Genomic DNA, 20,018 nt, shown 5'->3' with positions numbered 1-20,018 from the left:
TTGACTGGCCTACACAGAGCCATGACCTCAACCCCATCAAACACCTTTGGGATTAATTAGAACGCGAGCCAGGCCTAATCGGCCGACATCAGTGACCGACATCACTAATCCTAGTGGCTGAATTGAAGCAAGTCCCCGCAGCAATGTTCCAACATCTAGTGAAAAGCCTTCCAGAAGAGTGGAGGCTGTTAATGTAGCAAAGGGGAGACCAACTCCATATTAATACCCATGATTTTCGAATTAGATGTTCAACGAATAGGTTTCCACATACTTTTGGTCATGTAGTGTACTTCTCAGTCTGTTGTGGGATGTGTCAAGCAAAGTCTTTAAAACCTCTGTAAGTCTAAGCCTTAGATCACAATATCTACTTAGCTAACATATGGATTTGTTTTAAGATGGTCATAAAATGTATAATTTAACCATTTGATTAGAATTTTAGTACCCGTGTAGGTATGAAAATATATATTAAAAATGTATTTGATGAAACATTAAATTAGGCTTTTACTGCTAAAGCCAATAGAAATGCATTGAATAACATTTGTACATGGCAAAACAGACAGTCCAAAAATAAATAATAAGGAACAAGGTTTTGAAGTATCTGCCCGATATCTGAGCGATATCGTTTTTTTTGTTATGTTTAGTCACGTTATTCGTGGCACTATGCACTTTTTCTATTTTTACAGTATGGTACTGGTTTACCTTCAGGCAACTCCCCTGAAGCTTGTGAGAGTGAGTCTCCTCTTTCGATATTGGTAACATATTTTTGTTAGACTTCGGTGTGGCTATTGACATTATCAGTCATTGTCTTCTGATGGAAAAACACATGTGTTATAGCTTTACACCCTGTTATATTGTGGAAAAAGAGCTACCGGTCTAACAGAACACAGAGTGTTCTTTAATGGAAACCTTTCCAACGCAATCCAGGTAGAATCAGGAATTCCCCAGGGCAGCTGTTTAGGCCCCTTACTTTTTTCAATCTTTACTTATGACTTGCCACTGGCTTTAGTGTGTCTATGTATGTGAATGACTCAACACTATACACGTCAGCTACTACAGCAACTTAAATTACTGCAACACTTAACAAAGAGCTGCTGTTAGTTTCAAAATGGGTGACAAGGAATAAGTTATTCCTACATTTTTCAAAAACTGAAGCATTTTTTTTGGGACAAATCATTCACCAAACCCTAAACCTCAACTAAATCTTGTGGAAATTGAGGGGAATAAACTGCTTGGAGTAACCCTGAATTGTAAAGACATGTTGATCCAACAGGAGCTAAGACAGGGAGAAGTCTGTCCATAATGGGAATCAAACTCACAACCCTGGTGTTGCAGGCGCCATGTTCTACCAACTGAGCTACCCGGAATGTGGTGATGTGACAGTGTTATATCATGTATCTTTTTTTAATGTGTAACATACAGTGGGGAAAAAAAGTATTTAGTCAGCCACCAATTGTGCAAGTTCTCCCACTTAAAAAGATGAGAGAGGCCTGACAGACAAATGACAGACAAAATGAGAAAAAAATCCAGCAAATCACATTGTAGGATTTTTAATGAATTTATTTGCAAATTATGGTGGAAAATAAGTATTTGGTCAATAACAAAAGTTTATCTCAATACTTTGTTATATACCCTTTGTTGGCAACGTTTTCTGTAAGTCTTCACAAGGTTTTCACACACTGTTGCTGGTATTTTAGCCCATTCCTCCATGCAGATCTCCTCTAGAGCAGTGATGTTTTGGGCCTGTTGCTGGGCAACACAAACTTTCAACTCCCTCCAAAGATTTTCTATGGGGTTGAGATCTGGAGACTGGCTAGGCTACTCCAGTACCTTGAAATGCTTCTTACGAAGCCACTCCTTCGTTGCCCGGGCGGTGTGTTTGGGATCATTGTCATGCTGAAAGACCCAGCTCACCGTTCTTGTGATCATTTTGACCCCACGGGGTGAGATCTTGCGTGGAGCCCCAGATCGAGGGAGATTATCAGTAGTCTTGTATGTCTTCCATTTCCTAATAATTGCTCCCACAGTTGATTTCTTCAAACCAAGCTGCTTACCTATTGCAGATTCAGTCTTCCCAGCCTGGTGCAGGTCTACAATTTTGTTTCTGGTGTCCTTTGACAGCTCTTTGGTCTTGGCCATAGTGGAGTTTGGAGTGTGACTGTTTGAGGTTGTGGACAGGTGTCTTTTATACTGATAACAAGTTCAAACAGGTGCCATTAATACAGATAACGAGTGGAGGACATAGGAGCCTCTTAAAGAAGAAGTTACAGGTCTGTGAGAGCCAGAAATCTTGCTTGTTTGTAGGTGACCAAATACTTATTTTCCACCATAATTTGCAAATAAATTCATAAAACATCCTACAATGTGATTTGCTGGATTTTTCCCCCTCTTTTTGTCTGTCATAGTTGAAGTGTACCTATGATGAAAATTACAGGCCTCTCATCTTTTTAAATGGGAGAACTTGCACAATTGGTGGCTGACTAAATACTTTTTTGCCCCACTGTAAGTGTCTTAATGTGTTTGGACCCCAGGAAATGTAGCTGCTTCCTTGGCAGCAGCTAATGGGAATCAAAAATGAGTTTGTAGCTCATATGGCTCAGTATGGACAGTCGGTTTTCTGAAAAGACAGACAGTATGTTCAGGCGACTGACTTAAAGCTAGTGGATGTCGTAGAGCCAAACAACCGACATTATTGTGTTTGTGAGTATCATCTTTCGATTAATAGTTTGTAGCTCACACAGTTCAGGTTTTACAGGCGATTTAGTGACGATTTTCTCTGTTCGGATGAGTAGACAGTGTTTTGACAGTGTTTTGAAGCATAGCATGAATAAGAAACTCTTAACCCGTCTGGGCACGTTTCTCAATTAGAAAGGTTGTAACCGTCTCTGTATTTGGAATCAATCTCTACATGAGTGCTGATGCCTAAAGTTGGCTAGATCCACGTAATTGACACTTGAGTTTGGAGTATTAGGGATGACACCTTCCAATTAAAATGGAGCCTCAGAGCTAACAGCAGCTAGCAGCAGTCTGTCTTGGAGCCAGGGAGGTTAAAAACAGCTAGCACCCCTACAACTAAAATCACCAGATGCAAAACACAGCCCATATTTACAGTCGGCCCACATTTTTCAATGATATTTGCACTTTAAAACAGGGCTCCGAGTGAAACGTCTGGGCAGCATTTATTGAAATGGACCCAATTAGGATCAGATGTGGCAGCTTGGTAAAGTACATGCCATCCAAATGCTAAAATACCAGCATCTCATTTGATTAAAATGCAGGTATGTGGAATACAAATAACAAAACATCCCTTTCACAATCCCATTTAGCTAATCAACTATTAGAACATCCAAAAATGAACAGTGAGACACATCTCAGTGGTATTTGAAGCCCTAGGTAAGTTATCATTCCACGTTCCATTTCTACCCTACCTTTTACCAGCCCCAGCCTGGCCTTGTCATGGATATGCTTTATGGTAGCATTCTCTTTCGGCCTCCACCTCAATTTTATTTTGAACGTTATTATTTTCCCAGGGGAGTCAAGACTCTCACTGTAGCTGTAGGTCAGACCTTGATATTTCAATGACCCTCAAACTGAAAGCCATTGGGTTACAACTAGATACAGTGTACATTATTTTCTGTCCCATAATACCTAATTTCTATTGTAGGCTACATTATACATTGTACACCTGAGAGAGAAGGTGGTATGAAGGAACATTAATATATGAATATCCTTGCTCTATTAACTTGCTCGCTGAATGCACTAACCCTAATTTTAAAATGTGGGGAGAGATTTGTTCAGCTGAGTATTATGTGCTTTGTAGGTCAAATATTTTCATATTTTGTTTTCTAAATGGAGAATATGCATTGACTAATATAATATGCATTGTAATCTCTGCTCACTGTCCCTGTTTTTAGCACTCAGCTATATATATTTACCTCACCAGCTTCTGTTTACAGTTACTCAACCAGAGGGAGTCCCTACCCACTGGGCACACCATGTCATTTCAACACGGAACTGTGGGTAATGTTTGGTTGAGACGGTGATCAATGAGATTTCAACCTTTATTTACCAACTCAAAAAGACAAGCCAGAGGTTTGTTGAACTCCCAAAGTCTTATCACTATGCTGTATTCAACGATCTAAAAGAACAACCAAATTCCAATGGAAAAAAACATCTCGGATTTTTGGCTAACCTGTCATCTACATGTGCTATCACTGTGCTTTATCTAATAGCACAACCAAATGGCCTGGATTGCAGTTGAGATGACATTAGAAGTACATAGTGCAAGTGATCAATGCTGTTCAAGATTCTGCGCAGATTATTACAGCAATTGTAATAATAGACCTCTGACCTATGCATGCTATCTTGAACATACACACGTTCTATGGTTACATAAAAAGACATTTAAAGTTACAATAGGCTAACCTCAAAATGTGGCCATGGATGTGTTCCTCTTTTTAAATAAATATGTTTACATTAGTTTGTAAAATGGCCTTAACTTTAGGCTATTTTACTGTACCACAAAAATATTATTGAATTGTGTTTGGTTGACAACGCAACCAAATCTCAACATTTAAAGAATATCTAATGCTTGGAAAGTTTAATCTGAGCCCCTGGCTTAATCCCATTCTTTAACTTGTATTTTTAGTTTAGTTGGAGACATAAATTGTTGGAGACATAGTTGGAGACATAAATCCAAAATAAAGTTAATAGGCTTGCATTAAAGTAAGTCATGCAAAAGTGATATTGAATTGTGTTTGGTTGTTCACAAATTCCAGTTAAAGCCAGACTACGTTATTGTCACAGATGGAACTATCCAAACAGAACATACATCTCCTTCAAATGTTGATTTGGCTGTTTTGACAACCAAAAACAATTAAACATCCAGTTTGTTTACAAATTAATAATTGATATGTTGGATTCAAGTATCCATCTCAACCAAAAATCTAACTTAAAGAATAGGACTAAATCTAAACTAATATCTGAAGTATTAGTAGATTCTTTAGTATCTTAAGTATCAGTTTTATCTGTAGTATCCGTAGTGTCTGTAGTACCAGTAGTATATGTAGTATGTGAAATCAACCAAAGCTTGAAACCCTAGGTTTATATGTACTGTCTATTTTTCGTTGAACTCTGGGTTGAAACAATAGCTGTTGATGACTTTGCAAATGCTATATAGACCTAAATAGTATCATTGATGATATATCTTACCGATCCTCGACTTCGGCGATGTCATCTACAAAATAGCCTCCAACACTCTACTCTGCAAACTGGATGAGTCTAATACAGTGCCATCCGTTTTGTCACCAAGCCCCATATACCAACCACCACTGCGACCTGTATGCTCTCGTCGGTTGGCCCTCGCTACATATTCGTCGCCAGACCCACTGGCTCCAGGTCATCTATAAGTCTTTGCTAGGTAAAGCTCCACCTTATCTCAGCTCACTGGTCATGATAACAACACCCACCCGTAGCACGCGCTCCAGCAGGTATATCTCCCTGGTCATCCCCAAAGCCAACACCTCTTTTGGCCGCCTTTCCTTCCAGTTCTCTGCTGCCAATGACTGGAATGAATTGAAAAAAAAAAATCGCTGAAGCTGGAGACTTATATTTCCCTCACTAACTTTAAACATCAGCTATCTGAGCAGCTAACCGATGGCTGCAGCTGTACATAGCCCATCTGTAAATAGCCCATCCAATCTACCTACCTCATCCCCAAATGTTTTTTTATTTACTTTTCTGCTCTTTTGCACACCAGTATTTCTACTTGCACATCATCATCTGCATATGTATTACTCCAGTGTTAATTTACTAAATTGTAATTACTTCATGTAATTTGCACCCACTGTATATAGACTTTATTTTTTATATTGTGTTTTTGACTGTACGCTTGTTTATTCCATGTGTAACTCTGTGTTGTTTGTGTCACACTGCTATGCTTTATCTTGGCCAGGTCGCAGTTGTAAATGAGAACTTGTTCTCAACTGGCCTACCTGGTTAAATAAAGGTGAAAAAAAAAGAAAAAAAAGACTAATAAAGTATGGTTACATTTGCTCTATTAACGTACCCTTTCGAATGACTTTGATAGCAACAGTGAATACATTTTGTTATTAAGAGATCTTTCAATAATCATTCTCACAATGGCATATTGGTAGTAGTCAGCGACAAATATAAAAGCTAAACAGGGCTGAGTTTGGTTAAAGCCCTCGATGGGAGACAAATTAATAGCTGTAGATCAACTCTCCAGTAGGAGGTGCTGCCCAGCCTATAGTTTTTTTTTATAGTGGATGTAATGTTGAATATCTGACATTATTTCAAAGGTACAAATTCACTATATTTTATACAAGATTTGGCTATTGAAAATTGGCTACTATGATGACATAATCCAGTGGTTGAAATTTCACCCTAAAAACAAGTTTATATTGATAACTTTATTTCAAATTATTATCCACAGCTTCCACGTCACAATATGTTGACAAATTACATTGAAACAACATCGATTCAACCAGTTTGTGCCCAGTGGGACTCTCTCCTTCCCTCAGCATCAGCTTTCTCCTAGCTCTGTAGGCTACCTTGACTCTAACAATCTTTCACCTATTGCGATATCGTGAAGTAAAGACTAGGATGTATTACGTGCTAATGCAAGATGTTCAAATGGTAGAACCAACGTGCAGGAACAACAATCAATAAGAACTAGAGAATCTAAATGAAAATATCCTTTGCATGCTAATACATGCTAATACAGCGGAGACGATGACAGGCGTACAGTGCATCCGGAAAGTATTCAGACACCTTGATTTTTCCACAATTTGTTACGTTACAGCCTTATTCCAATTTTTTTTAAATGTTATGTCCCTCATCAATCTACACACAATACCCCATGATGACGAGACATTTTAGCAAAGGTTAAAAAAACAACACACATTTACATAAGCATTCAGGCCCTTTACTCAGTACTTTGTTGAAGCACCTTTGGTAATGATTACAGCCTGGAGTCTTCTTGGGTATGGCGCTGCAAGCTTGGCAAAACCTATATTTGGCGAGTTTCTCCCATTCCTCTCAAGCTCTGTCAGGTTGGATATGGAGCATTACTGCACAGCTATGTTCAGGTCTCTCCAGAGATGTTCGATCGGGATCAAGTCCGAGTTCTGGCTGGGCCACTCAAGGACATTCAGAGACTTGTCCCGAAGCCACTCTTGCGTTGTCTTGGCTGTGTGCTTAGGGTCACTGTGCTGTTGGAAGGTGAACCTTCGCCCTGGTCTGAGGTCCTGAGCACTCTGGAACAGGTTTTCATCAAGGATCTCTCTGTACTTTGCTCCGTTCATCTTTCCCTCGATACTGGCTAGTCTCCCAGTGCCTGCTGCTGAAAAACATCCCCACAGCATGATACTGCCACCACCATGCTTCACCGTAGGGATGGTGCCAGGTTTCTTCCAGACGTAACGCTTGGCATTCAGGCTAAAGAGTTCAATCTTTGTTCTCATGGTCTGAGAGTCTTTAGGTACCTTTTGGGAAACTCCAAGCGGAATGCCATTTGCCTTTTACTGAGAGGGTTCTGTCTGGCCACTCTACCATAAAGGCCTAATTGGTGGAGTGCTGCAGAGATGGTTGTGCTTCTGGAAGGTTCTCCCATCTCCACAGGGGAACTCTGGAGCTCTGTCAGAGTGACCATCGGGTTCTTGGTCACCTCCCTGACCAAGGCCCTTCTCCCCCGATTGCTCAGTTTGGCCAGGCAGCCAGCTCTAGGAAGAGTCTTGGTGGTTCCAAACTTCTTCCATTTAAGAATGACGGAGGCCACTGTGTTCTTTGCGACCTTCAATGTTACAGAAATGTTTTGGTACCCTTCCACAGATCTGTGCCTCGACACAATACTGTCTCGGAGCTCTACAGACAATTTCTTTGACTTCCTGGCTTGGTTTTTGCTCTGACATGCACTGTCAAATGTGGGACCTTATATAGGTATGTGCCTTTCCAAATCATGTCCAATCAGTTGAATTTACCACAGGTGGACTCCAATCAAGTTTTAGTGACATCTTAACGATGATCAATGGAAACAGGATGCACCTGAGCTCAATTTCGAGTGTCACAGCAAAGGGTCTGGATACTTACGTAAATAAAGTATTTCTGTTCTGTATTTTTAATACTTTTGCTAATTTTCTAAAAACCTGTGTTCGCTTTGTCATTATGGGGTATTGTTTGTAGACAATACCCCATTGTAGAAAAATATTAATTGAATCAATTTTAGAATAATGCTGTAACAACAAAATGTGGAAAAAGTCAATGGGTCTGAATACATTCCAAATGCACTTTATATTTTTTTTATTTTTTTTATTTAACCTTTATTTAACTAGGCAAGTAAATTAAGAACAAATTCTTATTTACAATGACGGCCTACCCAGGACAAATTCTTACATGGATGAAGCTGGGCCAATTGTGTGCCGCCCTATGGGACTCCCAATCAAGGCCGGTTGCTATACAGCCTGGAATTGAACTGTAGGTGTAGTTGTAATTGTCTGTAGTTCACCGCTGCGCCACTCAGGAGCCCAAAATATAAAGTATATCCATTAACTGAGCTATTCACATCTGCGCACATAATGTGTGCAGTCTTCTATGTCTTCTCTCCTGGATAGGGCTAATTTGCACATAAATGACAAAATATTCTAACTTGTATGCAATGGTACAGTGTGAGTTGGGCAATAGCAGAACATTGTAATTTATATGGTAATAGTTGCCAATTACTAGGCAAGGATGGAATTCTTAAGAGTGGAACTGTTTACTTCAAATAGAACATATTAGTGGGTTTTGCTTCTCTAAAAACCCATTTCATTTTGACTGTACTATAGGCCAGGGAACCAGGGTGTCTTCATCCAAGCTGTCTTTCTAAGGAATTCAAGGTCACATGTCGTCTATGGTAAGCTGATAAAGTAAGGTGGATGTCCCCTTTGATATGTCACCTGTTGCTAATACGATGGTACTCCCAATGTCATGCTCTTGCGACATGCCCCGTTTTGGGAATCAGCACACATCGATCAAGTCCTTATTATTCTGAAAAGTCCCCCTACAGGAGCTGCTCTCTACTTAACGAAAGAGACAAAGGACAGGCATCTAAGACAAGGAATACAACATGAGACTTAGCAGACAGTCAAGCAGCATGTCATGAAGACTGGAGAGGAGAGGGAGATGGAGAGGAGAAGAGAGGCGAAGGTAGAGAAGGGGTAGAGTGGAGGGTAAGGTAAGGGAGATGTGCTTTTGTTTAAGGCCCTGTGTAATCATTTTATTTTTAAGTCATCACTGTGTGTCTAATAAATCACTGTGTGTGTTTATTTCATGACAATAACTCCAAATATATGTTTAACCATTTATGTCCCTGAGCCTCATTTTACCATTGAAATGCTCGGTCTGATCTGATTGGCGAATAGGATCGTCTAGTAGGAGGATACTACATTATGCAAATAAAAGCTGACTGGTCATTGCTCAGAATAATCAACTCAGATTGTGATGTCTTGCTGTAGGTCAAAACAGGCTGAAATTCAAGTATTAAAGAAAAAGCTCTTACACTAAAAGGACAGTATCATAATTTTCACGATTTCAGAGTGTTATTTTGAGCTAATAGTGTGGAAATATCAGAAATAAATTGCCCCTTTAAGGCAAAATACGTTTCTCTCTGGCTTACATCAGATTGCAAAAGTCGAGTCTCGCATGCCTGCTCCAATGCCAATGATTCATTAAAAGTAACAACCTGCTTTTGTCAGTTGACAAGCTGACAAGCTGCATTTGTCACACACTGATTCTTTATCAGCTAACTGCCAAAACACCATTGGCTGTAAACTTTTAATGAATCATTTGCATTGGAGCAGATGTGTGCAACTGCCAACCTGCAATAGCACCTGGCCAATTCAGGTGTGTGCGGTCCTCAGTCTAGAAAATTGCATCACCTGGCAGCTGTCCTAGTAGTCACTACTCTAATAGCAAATACTTTATACGGGTAACTGATGTGACATGTTAATAACAATAAACATCTTTTTACAGCACATGTCTACATGTTCTCCCCCGTTTGGCACCATTTCAATTTATCACAAAGCATTACACGTTTTTACACTTTTGACCTGTCAAAACAGGTTGATTTTTCAATTTCAGTCAAGGGGAGGGTTTAGTATTTGTTTAATCTAGTCCAGGGGAGGCTCATGTAATTTGTAATTGATAAAAAGTCAATATTTCTCAGTGTTCTAGAATTACTTTCTTATTAGGTTATATATCGATGTGTGCCCGATGCCACCCCTCATCTCTGATTCTCTGTGGGTGTGCAATATCAAGTGTGTATATAGGCTATTTAGCATGGTCACAATAACATTATCCATAGTCTTGAGGCTATAGGCTACGAAGTGCATGCTCAGAGAAGCACAGAGCGAAGTTATATTTCCAAGATATCACATTTTATTTGTCACATGCGCCGTATACAACAGGTGTAGACCTTACAGTGAAATGCTTACTTGTGAGCCCTTAACCAACAATGCAGTTTTAAGAAAAATAAGCAATAAGTAAAAAAAATAGATAAGTAAAAAATTGAAATAACAAATAATTAAAGAGCAGCAGTAAAATAACAGTAGCGAAGCTATATACAGGGGGTACCGGTACAGAGTCAATGTGCGGGGGCAAAAGTTAGTTGAGTAATTGAGGTAAAATGTACATGTAGGTAGAGTTAAAGTGCCGTGCGGTAGCAGAGAGAACAGTCTATGACTAGGGTGGCTGGAGTCTTTGACACTTTTTAGGGCCTTCCTCTGACACCTTCTGGTATAGAGGTTCTGGATGGCAGGAAGCTTGGCCCCAGTGATCTACTGGGCCAGACGCACTACCCTCTGTAGTGCCTTGCGGTCGGAGGCCGAGCAGTTGCCATACCAGGCAGTGATGCAACCAGCTCTCGATGGTGCGGCTGTAGAACATTTTGAGGATCTGAAGACCCATGCTAAATATTTTCAGTCTCCTGAGGGGGAAATAGGCTTTGTCGTGCCCTCTTCACAACTGTCTTGGACCATGTTAGTTTGTTGGCGATGTGGATGCCAAGGAACTTGAAGCTCTCAACCTGCTCCACTACAGCCCTGTCGATGAGAATAGGGGTGTGCTCGGTCCTCCTTTTCCTGTCGTCCACAATCATCTCCTTTGTCTTGATCACGATGGGGGAGAAGTTGTTATCCTGGCACCACACGGCCAGGTCTCTGACCTCCTCCCTATAGTCTCATCGTTGTTGGTGATCAGGCCTACCACTGTTTTGTCATCGGCAAACTTAATGATGGTGTTGGAGTCATGCCTGGTCATGCAGTCATGAATGAACAGTGAGTACAGGAGGGGACCGAGCACGCACCCCCGAGGGGCCCCTGTGTTGAGGATCAGCGTGGCAGATGTGTTGTTAACTACCCTTACCACCTGGGGGGCGGCCCATCAAGAAGTCCAGGATCCAGTTGCAGAGGGAGGTCTTTAGTCCCAGGGTTCTTAGCTCAGTGATGAGCTTTGAAGGCACTATGGTGTTGAGCTAGTCAATGAATAGCATTCTCACGTAGGTGTTCCTTTTGTCCAGATGGGAAAGGGCAGAGTGGAGTGCAATAGAGATTGCATCATCTGTGGATCTGTAATGCAAATTGGAGTGGGTCTAGGGTTTCTGGGATAATGGTGTAGATGTGAGCCATGACCAGCCGCTCAAAGCACTTCATGGCTACAGACGTGAGTACTAGAGGTCGGTAGTCATTTAGGAAGGTTTCCTTAGCGTTCTTGGGCACAGGGACTTTGGTGGTCTGCTTGAAACATGATGGTATTACAGACTCAGTCAAGGATAGTTTAAAAATGTCAGTGAAGACACTTGCCAGTACACTACCTGGTAATCTGTCTGGACCTGCGGCCTTGTGAATGTTGACCTGTTTAAAGGTCTTACTCACATTGGCTACGGAGAATGTGATCACACAGTCGTCCGGAACAGCTGGTGCTCTCATGCATGCTTCAGTGTTGCATGCCTCGAAGCGAGCATAAAAGGCATTTAGCTCATCTGGTAGGCTCTCGTCACTGGGCAGCTCGTGGCTGGGTTTTCCTTTGTAGTCCGTAATAGTTTTCAAGCCCTGCCACATCCGAAAACAGTCAGAGCCGGTGTAGTAGGATTCAATCTTAATCCTGTATTGACCCTTTGCTTGTTAGATGGTTCGTCTGATGGCATAGTGGGATTTCTTATTAGCATCTGGATTAGTGTCCAGCTCATTGAAAGCGGCAGCTCTAGCCTTTAGCTCAATGCGGATGTTGCCTGTAATCCATGGCTTCTGGTTGGGATATGTACATACGGTCACTGTGGGGATGATGTTGTCGATGCACTTATTGATGAAGCCGATGACTGAGGTGGTATACTCCTCAATGCCATTTGATGAATCCTGGAACATATTCCTGCCTGTGCAAGCAGTCCTGCAGCTGACCACTTCCGTATTGAGCGAGTCACTGGTACTTCCTGCTTTAGTTTTAGCTTGTAGGCAGGAATCAGGATAGAGGATAGAATTATGGTCAGATTTGCCAAATGGAGGGCGGGGGAGAGCTTTGTATGCATCTCTGTGAGGAGTAAAGGTGGTCTAGAGATTTTTTTCCCTCTGGTGACATGCTGGTAGAAATGAGGTAAAACGGATTTAAGTTTGCCTGCATTAAAGTCCCTGGCCACTAGGAGCGCCACTTCTGGATGAGCATGTGGTATCAATTATTGGAGACAGGCGCAGGAATACTAATAGCTGGTTTTAATACTCCACCCAAAATACAACATGCCACGAAAGGCACAGGGACGAAGCCCAAAACAATCACATATACAAAAACATAGGGATGTAACCCAAACAAAAGAGCGAGGTTAAACCTCTAATAAATACACGGGACGAGACCCGTAATAACAATACATGGGATGAGATCTGTAATAATGAGTACACAATATACACAGCACGAAAGCCTAAACCACAAAGCACAGGTACTCACAAGACCAACGGACATGGGAACAATAACCGACCACACAATGGTGAACAGAGGGCACATGTATACAATTACTAATCAGGGGGAATGGGAACAAGGTGTGCGTAATAAAACAATTCAGTGACGCCTAGAGGCCGGTGACGTATACCTCCGGAGCTGGTGCACGGAATGAGCAGCAGTACCGGGGGAATCCGTGACACTTATACAGCTGGTTGAGTGAGGTCTTAGTGCCTGCATCGGTTTGTGGTGGTAAATAGACGGCTACGAATAATATAGATGAGAACTCTTTTGGTAGATAGTGTGGTCTACAGCTTATAATATGGTACTCTACCTCAGGCGAGCAGTACCGCGAGACTTATTTAATATTAGACATCGTGCACCAGCTGTTATTGACAAATAGACACACAACCCTTCGCCCCCCCAAGACCTTCGCCCCCTTTTTCTCCATCTCTTTTTCACGCAAATGACAGGTATTTGGGCCCGTTCTCGAGAAAGCAGTATATCCTTCGCATCGGACTTGTTAAAGAAAAATTATTCATCCAGTTCAAGGGGGGTAATCGCTGTTTTGATGTCCAGAAATTATTTTCGGTCATAAGAGACGGTAGCAGAAACATTATGTACAAAATAAGTAAAAAAATAAGTTACAAAAAACGTGAAAGAACTAACAAAATTGCAGTTTGTTAGGAGCACGTAAAACGTCAGCCATCCCCTCCAAAGTCATTCTACTAACATAGCCATTAGTTGACAAGTTCAATCAGGTATGCTTGTCTGGGGCTCCAATACAAATGCGTACTGTTGAGGGTACTCAAGGCCTGGAGTTGAAAACATTGCCTTAAGATCTGCTTCAATAGCTTTCAAAGTTTGCCCTCTGGAATTAAAAAGGTCATCTGAGATTGGTACAAAACATGATATCATGATTTCATGGATGATCAATCATTGTGTCCATAGTTCTGTTGATGAATTTGAAAGTGGTTACCTTTCTCCAGCTCCAGCCCATAGCTGTTGACCAGAAAAAGTGGAGGAGGGTCTGCTTTGTTGTTGTTTGAATCCTAGATTCCCTCTTTAAACCTGGTTTCATAGCATTTCAGTCAACATGGTATAACTTCTATTATAAACTGGGTGGTTCCTTAATGCTGATTGGTATATACCAAGGGTATGACAAAACATTTATTTTTATTGCTCTAGGAACATTGGTAACCATTTAATAATAGCAATAAGGCACCTCGGGGTTTGTGGTATATGGCCAATTTACCACGGCTAAGGGCTGTGTCCAGGCAATCCGTGATACGTCGTTGTGCATAAGAACAGCCCTTGGCTGTGGTATATTGGCCATATACCACACCCCCTCGTGCCTTATTGCTTAATTAGTCATTCCCAAATGCAATATCGTTTTGTCCACCAAAACAATACAATAACGATCTCATTTATTTTTGGTGTTTTTTATTTTTTTTACAGTAACTTCTATATAGACAGTTCCCAAAAAGGAGTGTTGCCAAGTGAGAATCACAATATGGCTGCTTGCAATATATCATTAATTAGCATTTATTCTGAAATAGTTTCTAAATTATAATATGACAATATATTTTGTGAGACGTTTACAGAAATAATAAATATAGAAAATTAGTGGTCACACCACATGGCATTTACAGGACTTTACATGGGGATATTAAATTAAACACATTATTTCCCTTTTAAACAGTCAAACTCAAAGACAACACTTTTTTATTTTATTTCAATGTTAATTCATTAACTTTTTCACTCTTCAAAACCCGTGATTGGGAGTCCCATAGGGTAGCGCACAATGGCCCAGCGTCATCTCGGTTTGGCCGGCGTAGGCTGTCATTGTAAATAAGAATTTGTTCTTAACTGACTTGCCTAGTTATATAAATGTTACATTTGTCAGTTGCCCATACAATATATTCATTCATTGCATTAGCCTTAGTTGTTTACCTCAAACCCTCTCAGATCATTGGATCTATAGCACGAAATCCCAGGTCTGATACCTGGAATCTGGAATCTTGTATATTAATGTAGATGTATATAAACAACATACGCACTGTAGTGTTTTTGCAGACTTTACTGTTGTATTCACTATAGTATTTACTGTAGTGCATACTGTAGTATTTACAGTTAACTATAGTAAAAATGCTATACTAAAAGGAAACGGTATCATATACTACAGTAATTAATGTAGTGTTTTGTTGATTGTAGTACACTGTCATCTTTCTGTGGACTGTACTACGCTGTAGGATTTACTGTAGTGTTTTCGCAGGCTGTAGTATTGAAAAATATAGTCATTTCTATCATTTAAAAATTGTAGTGTTTTTTGCGGACTGTATTGTTTTTGCGTATATTACTGTAGTATTTACTAGAGTATTGTACAGTATACGACAACATTCTATAGTAAGTACTACTCATAATTAAGGGATACTACAGTATGTAGTATAGTATTTCATGTGGGTTGCCAAAGGGTGAGAATCTAGCAGGTTGCTATGCAACCAAATCCATGTTGAGACAGCTTGGGTGCATTTTGGTTTATGACTGTAAAGTGTAACTTGTTGGCTGACGGAGCCAATTTCCATCTGTGCCCATTTCAAAAACAGAATTGATGAGTTTTTCACGGTCGTATCCTCTTTTAAAAAAACACCCAAGTACAGTATAGCGCTCTGTCATCATCAGAATCTCATTCGGGTCATTTTCTCTTCCCGTTTACATCTCACATTATATTTGGAGTCCATCTGTGGGTTTAACGGGGCCATGGAGAAGACTAGGAAATGTTGGAAAAGGCTGAGAATGTTTATCCCTGCCCAAAAGTGTCAAACACTCACACACATAAATTCTCTCTATTCACATTTCGCTCCTCAGTGAAGCAATCACGTACTTAGCTATCTGTGCTGTGTTAGAATATCAATGGGTTTCTCAATTCTTCCTGGTTATTTATTTGTGTCCAGAGCCAGATAGCAGTTGTTGGGAGAGCAGGCACATTAGCCAGGGTATTTCTTCCCATTAACGTTCAGCAATAGCGACAAGGTCATTATTAATTGACAGCAGCAGTGATGCTGAATCTTGTTCTCTGCTCCACAGAGTCTAATGAAGAGATTGCATACGTTAAACCTTGACCCTTGTCATCTCTAGGAAGATGTCAGAGGTGGTGTGTGTCCATGGTAAATACATCATTAATCAAGGATGTATGTGATAGGTTGAGTATTCAGAGAGACCCTTCAATCCCCACACAATGAGTTATACAACATTAACCTCATTAATGAGTTCAATAAATGATGGAAAGCGAATTAGGGTTTTGACATTATGCAGATGTCAATGAGATCATGTTAGGTTGGTGACTGTGCTGTGTGAGAGGAGACAGAGAAAATTACTTTCTAGTGTTGTCACTAAACCTATATTATCTCAAAGGCTCCTTAACAGCTTCTACTCCCAAGCCATAAGTCTTCTGAACAATTAATCAAATGGCCCCTATTACATTGACCACACTCCATTTGTTTTGTACACCGCTGTTTATTATCTTTATTATCATCACGTCACCCCTACCTACATGTACAACTTACCTCGACTAACCTGTACCCCCCCGCACACTGACTCGGTACCGGTACCCCCTGTATATAGCCTCCACACTGACTCGGTACCGGTACCCCCTGTATATAGCCTCCACACTGACTCGGTACCGGTACCCCCTGTATATAGCCTCGCTATTGTTATGTTATTGTGTTACTTTTTATTTTAAAAAGTATAACTTTTTTAAAACTTTTGTTTATTTGGTAAATATTCGACATGCTCTCATTGCTAGTTTATTATGCTTGTTTTTAGTCACCTAGACTTAATATGTAATCTCCAGGCCTCCCGGGTGGCACAGTGGTCTAAGGCACTGCAGTGCTAGCTGTGGCACAAGCATTCTGGGTTCGAGTCCAGGCTCTGTCGCAGCTGGCCGTGACTGGGAGACCCATGGGGCGACGCACAATTGGCCCCGTGTCACCCGGGTTAGGGGAGGGTTTGGCCAGCAGGGATGTCCTTGTCCCATCGAGCACTAGCGACTCCTGTGGCGGGCAGGGCGCAGCACATGCTGACATGGTCGCCAGGTGTTTCCTCCGACACTTTGGTGTGGCTGGCTTCTGGGTTAAGTGGGCATTGTGTCAAGAAGCAGTGCAGCTTGGTTGGATTGTGTTTTGGGGGTCACACAGCTCTCAACCTTTGCCTCTCCTGAGTCCATACGGGAGTTGCAGCGATGAGTCAAGACTGTAACTACCAATTGGATACCACAAATTTGGGGAGAAAAAAACATCTCAGACCATTTTATTTTAAAGACAGTTGTATTTAATGGACTACATCAATTGGAACCGAAGAAAATAATAAGAGTATGCTACCCCATCTAAATTAGTTTTGTCTGGTAATTGCCACTGAAGATTTGCAGTGGAAAACGAGGAAATACTTTGTTTCAGTTGTACGGAACGATTGTCAAATAGATAAATATATAGTCCTACTTTATGAGCAGACTAAGTTGCTGCGATGATAATACCAACTAGAGGGCGAAATAGTCTTGAAAAATGTTGGCTGTAATGGTTGGAACCGGTTCAGGGAACAGAACAGAAAACAATATTTGAAGAACAGAACCGGAAACCGGATCTATACTGTTCTGGGACAGAACCGTTATTTTAAAACATAGGAACCGGATAATAACATTATTTTACATTCCAGGCATATTTTTTTCCAGTCCCACAAAATCCTAACAAAGTGCATATACAAAGCCCTCACTCTTGTCACTCAGAAACCTATTCCAGTGTCTGCCTGACAGCTGGAAATCTTAGCCAGTGTGTGTGTGTGTGTGTGTGTGTGTTTAGGCTACCTGCCCCTCCCCTCTGAAGCATAGGTTACTGTAGCTTACTGACGCCTACAAGCATGATTCAGAAATTAGGGAGAGATGTTTAAAAGAATGGATTCACTTTTTCAATGCTAGTTAGGATATTACAGTTATCACGTTTCACATTGGATTTTCTTGGCTCTTTCTAAATATAATTCAGTGGGCCCAATTCAGATAATGCATGTCATAACAAGCTGCCCAGTGCTAAAAGACAAGTGTCCTCCATCTTCTCTCGCTATCTTATCACCCGCAAAAGTTCAGTTGCATCTCGCTCCCTACACTGTGGCTGGCATTATGATTAAACCATGTTGTTACGACAAAATTGAATTTGTTCTTAATGACTTTCTTATACAGATTAAATCGCTTTCCCGCTCCATAGCGAGCTGCTCTATTCACACTGATTGGTGAAGTCATTTAATGTTGAGCTAAATGAAGGGGGAAAAAATGGATTTCAAGATGTTTAAGAAGGAACAGAAAGAACGATATAAACCAGTACTTTTTGGGGGTTCAAACCGGTTCAAATCAAATCAAATGTATTTATATAGCCCTTTGTACATCAGCTGATATCTCAAAGTGCTGTACAGAAACCCAGCCTAAAACCCCAAACAGCAAGCAATGCAGGTGTAGAAGCAGAACTTCATTTTGCTGGTCGGAACAGTGAAACGGGACAACAAAAAAATAAAGGTTCTGTTCAGAACGAAACTATTGGAAAATGATTTCTGTTCCAACCCCTGGTTGGCTGCAATCAAGACAAAAAGATAACCTCGACATCCGCGTAAGGGAGTGGTAAATTGCTGGCTAATGTTTGTTGCAATTGAGATCAGCTGTGCCTGTGATTTTATCATGTATTGATGATTTAATGAGAGATCAGCTGGCGATAATCTGTTGGCTTTTGATGGTTGCAATTGACTCATAAACAACCAGACAAGAAAGGTAAAAATGCACAAACTAGAAAAGCTCTACTTGTGGATGAATATAGTTATTACTTAACGTGTATTCAACTTATATAGGCCCTTACAAACTATAAATACAGTATGTTGCCAGAAGGTATCTCACAGTGAAGTGGGTCTTCTGTACGGAGCCTGTCGATACAAAACACATCTCATGCAGAGAGAGACCGCCTGGTGGGAAACAAGTAAGTCCATCAGTAGTAAATGAACCAGTCTGCTAACACAGCAAGACACTCTCAAAAAGTCAACGCCTACACCGAACCCTCACACGAATGCAATATTCCTACAAATTCGTTTTTATCGTTTTAATGTAACTTTTAAGAAATTCATTTTTGTCAGCGAACTTGTCCTCAGACTTTACCATTGTGTACATTCAGAATAGAGTAGAGGTAAGGAGCACATTCAAGGTGGATGCCATCAGACGGGAGAATAACTTCTCTAAGAATAAAATGTTCCTCCCATTACCAGATCCTTCATGGCTCCATCGACGAGGACACCTTGAACCACATCGAGGCAGCATCCCTACGTGCTAATCTCTCGCTCGGCCGTGGTGGGCACCTGTGCTCAGATTAGGGAATTTGTCTTGCTTACTCATAATCAATGGTAGAGTGTGGCTCAATGACAGCTCAAGCCAAGACTGAAATCAGCTTGAGCCTCTTCCTCATGACCACTCTGAACCACCCGACAGCACAGTAGAATACAGAGCCACAGTAACAGAGTGACACAGAACCACTCATGGCATTCAGTAGACCTGGAGATGTATTTTCAGTCATTTCTGTCAAGTACATAAAGCATGTTATCAGATCAAAATAAAAGTGGAGTGCTCCTTGTGGTATCAAGTTAGGCTACAAGGAAATGACAAGGAGCTGGGAAGAAACTGGTGTAAACAGGCTTTTTAAGTCTTGTTTTCAACGGCAAGACAGTGACAGCATGTCCTGCCAAAAAAAATTACCCAGGTCCTCTGAGAACAGGATCTTTCAGTCAAGTTCCTGACAATGTTCTATAACTACTGAACCCTTTAATATTGGGACAAAAGCAATTTGGAACAAAAACACACACACTGCTTGTGGCTAAAGTCAACATTGACCAGAAGTGCAAACGGAAGTTGCTCTTAACTGTTTCAGTTCAGTTTAGACATTTGGCTATACATAGACATGGACACGAAAAAAAAGCTTTCAATAACACACTTCACAAATCCCTCTCCATTCTCCATGTTTTGT

The 20,018-nt window shown here is 40.9% G+C and overlaps 1 protein-coding gene across 5 annotated transcripts in view; it reads right to left on the bottom strand.

Annotated features, from left to right (window-relative positions):
• prkg1b (protein kinase cGMP-dependent 1b) overlaps nucleotides 1-20,018 on the bottom strand; it is a 161,560-nt gene that overhangs the window by 108,871 nt on the left and 32,671 nt on the right. The window lies entirely within an intron of this gene.

Source organism: Oncorhynchus nerka, linkage group LG16 (genome assembly GCF_034236695.1).
Source record: "Oncorhynchus nerka isolate Pitt River linkage group LG16, Oner_Uvic_2.0, whole genome shotgun sequence".
Lineage (NCBI taxonomy): Eukaryota > Metazoa > Chordata > Actinopteri > Salmoniformes > Salmonidae > Oncorhynchus > Oncorhynchus nerka.
This window is presented reverse-complemented; position numbering and strand designations above follow the sequence as displayed.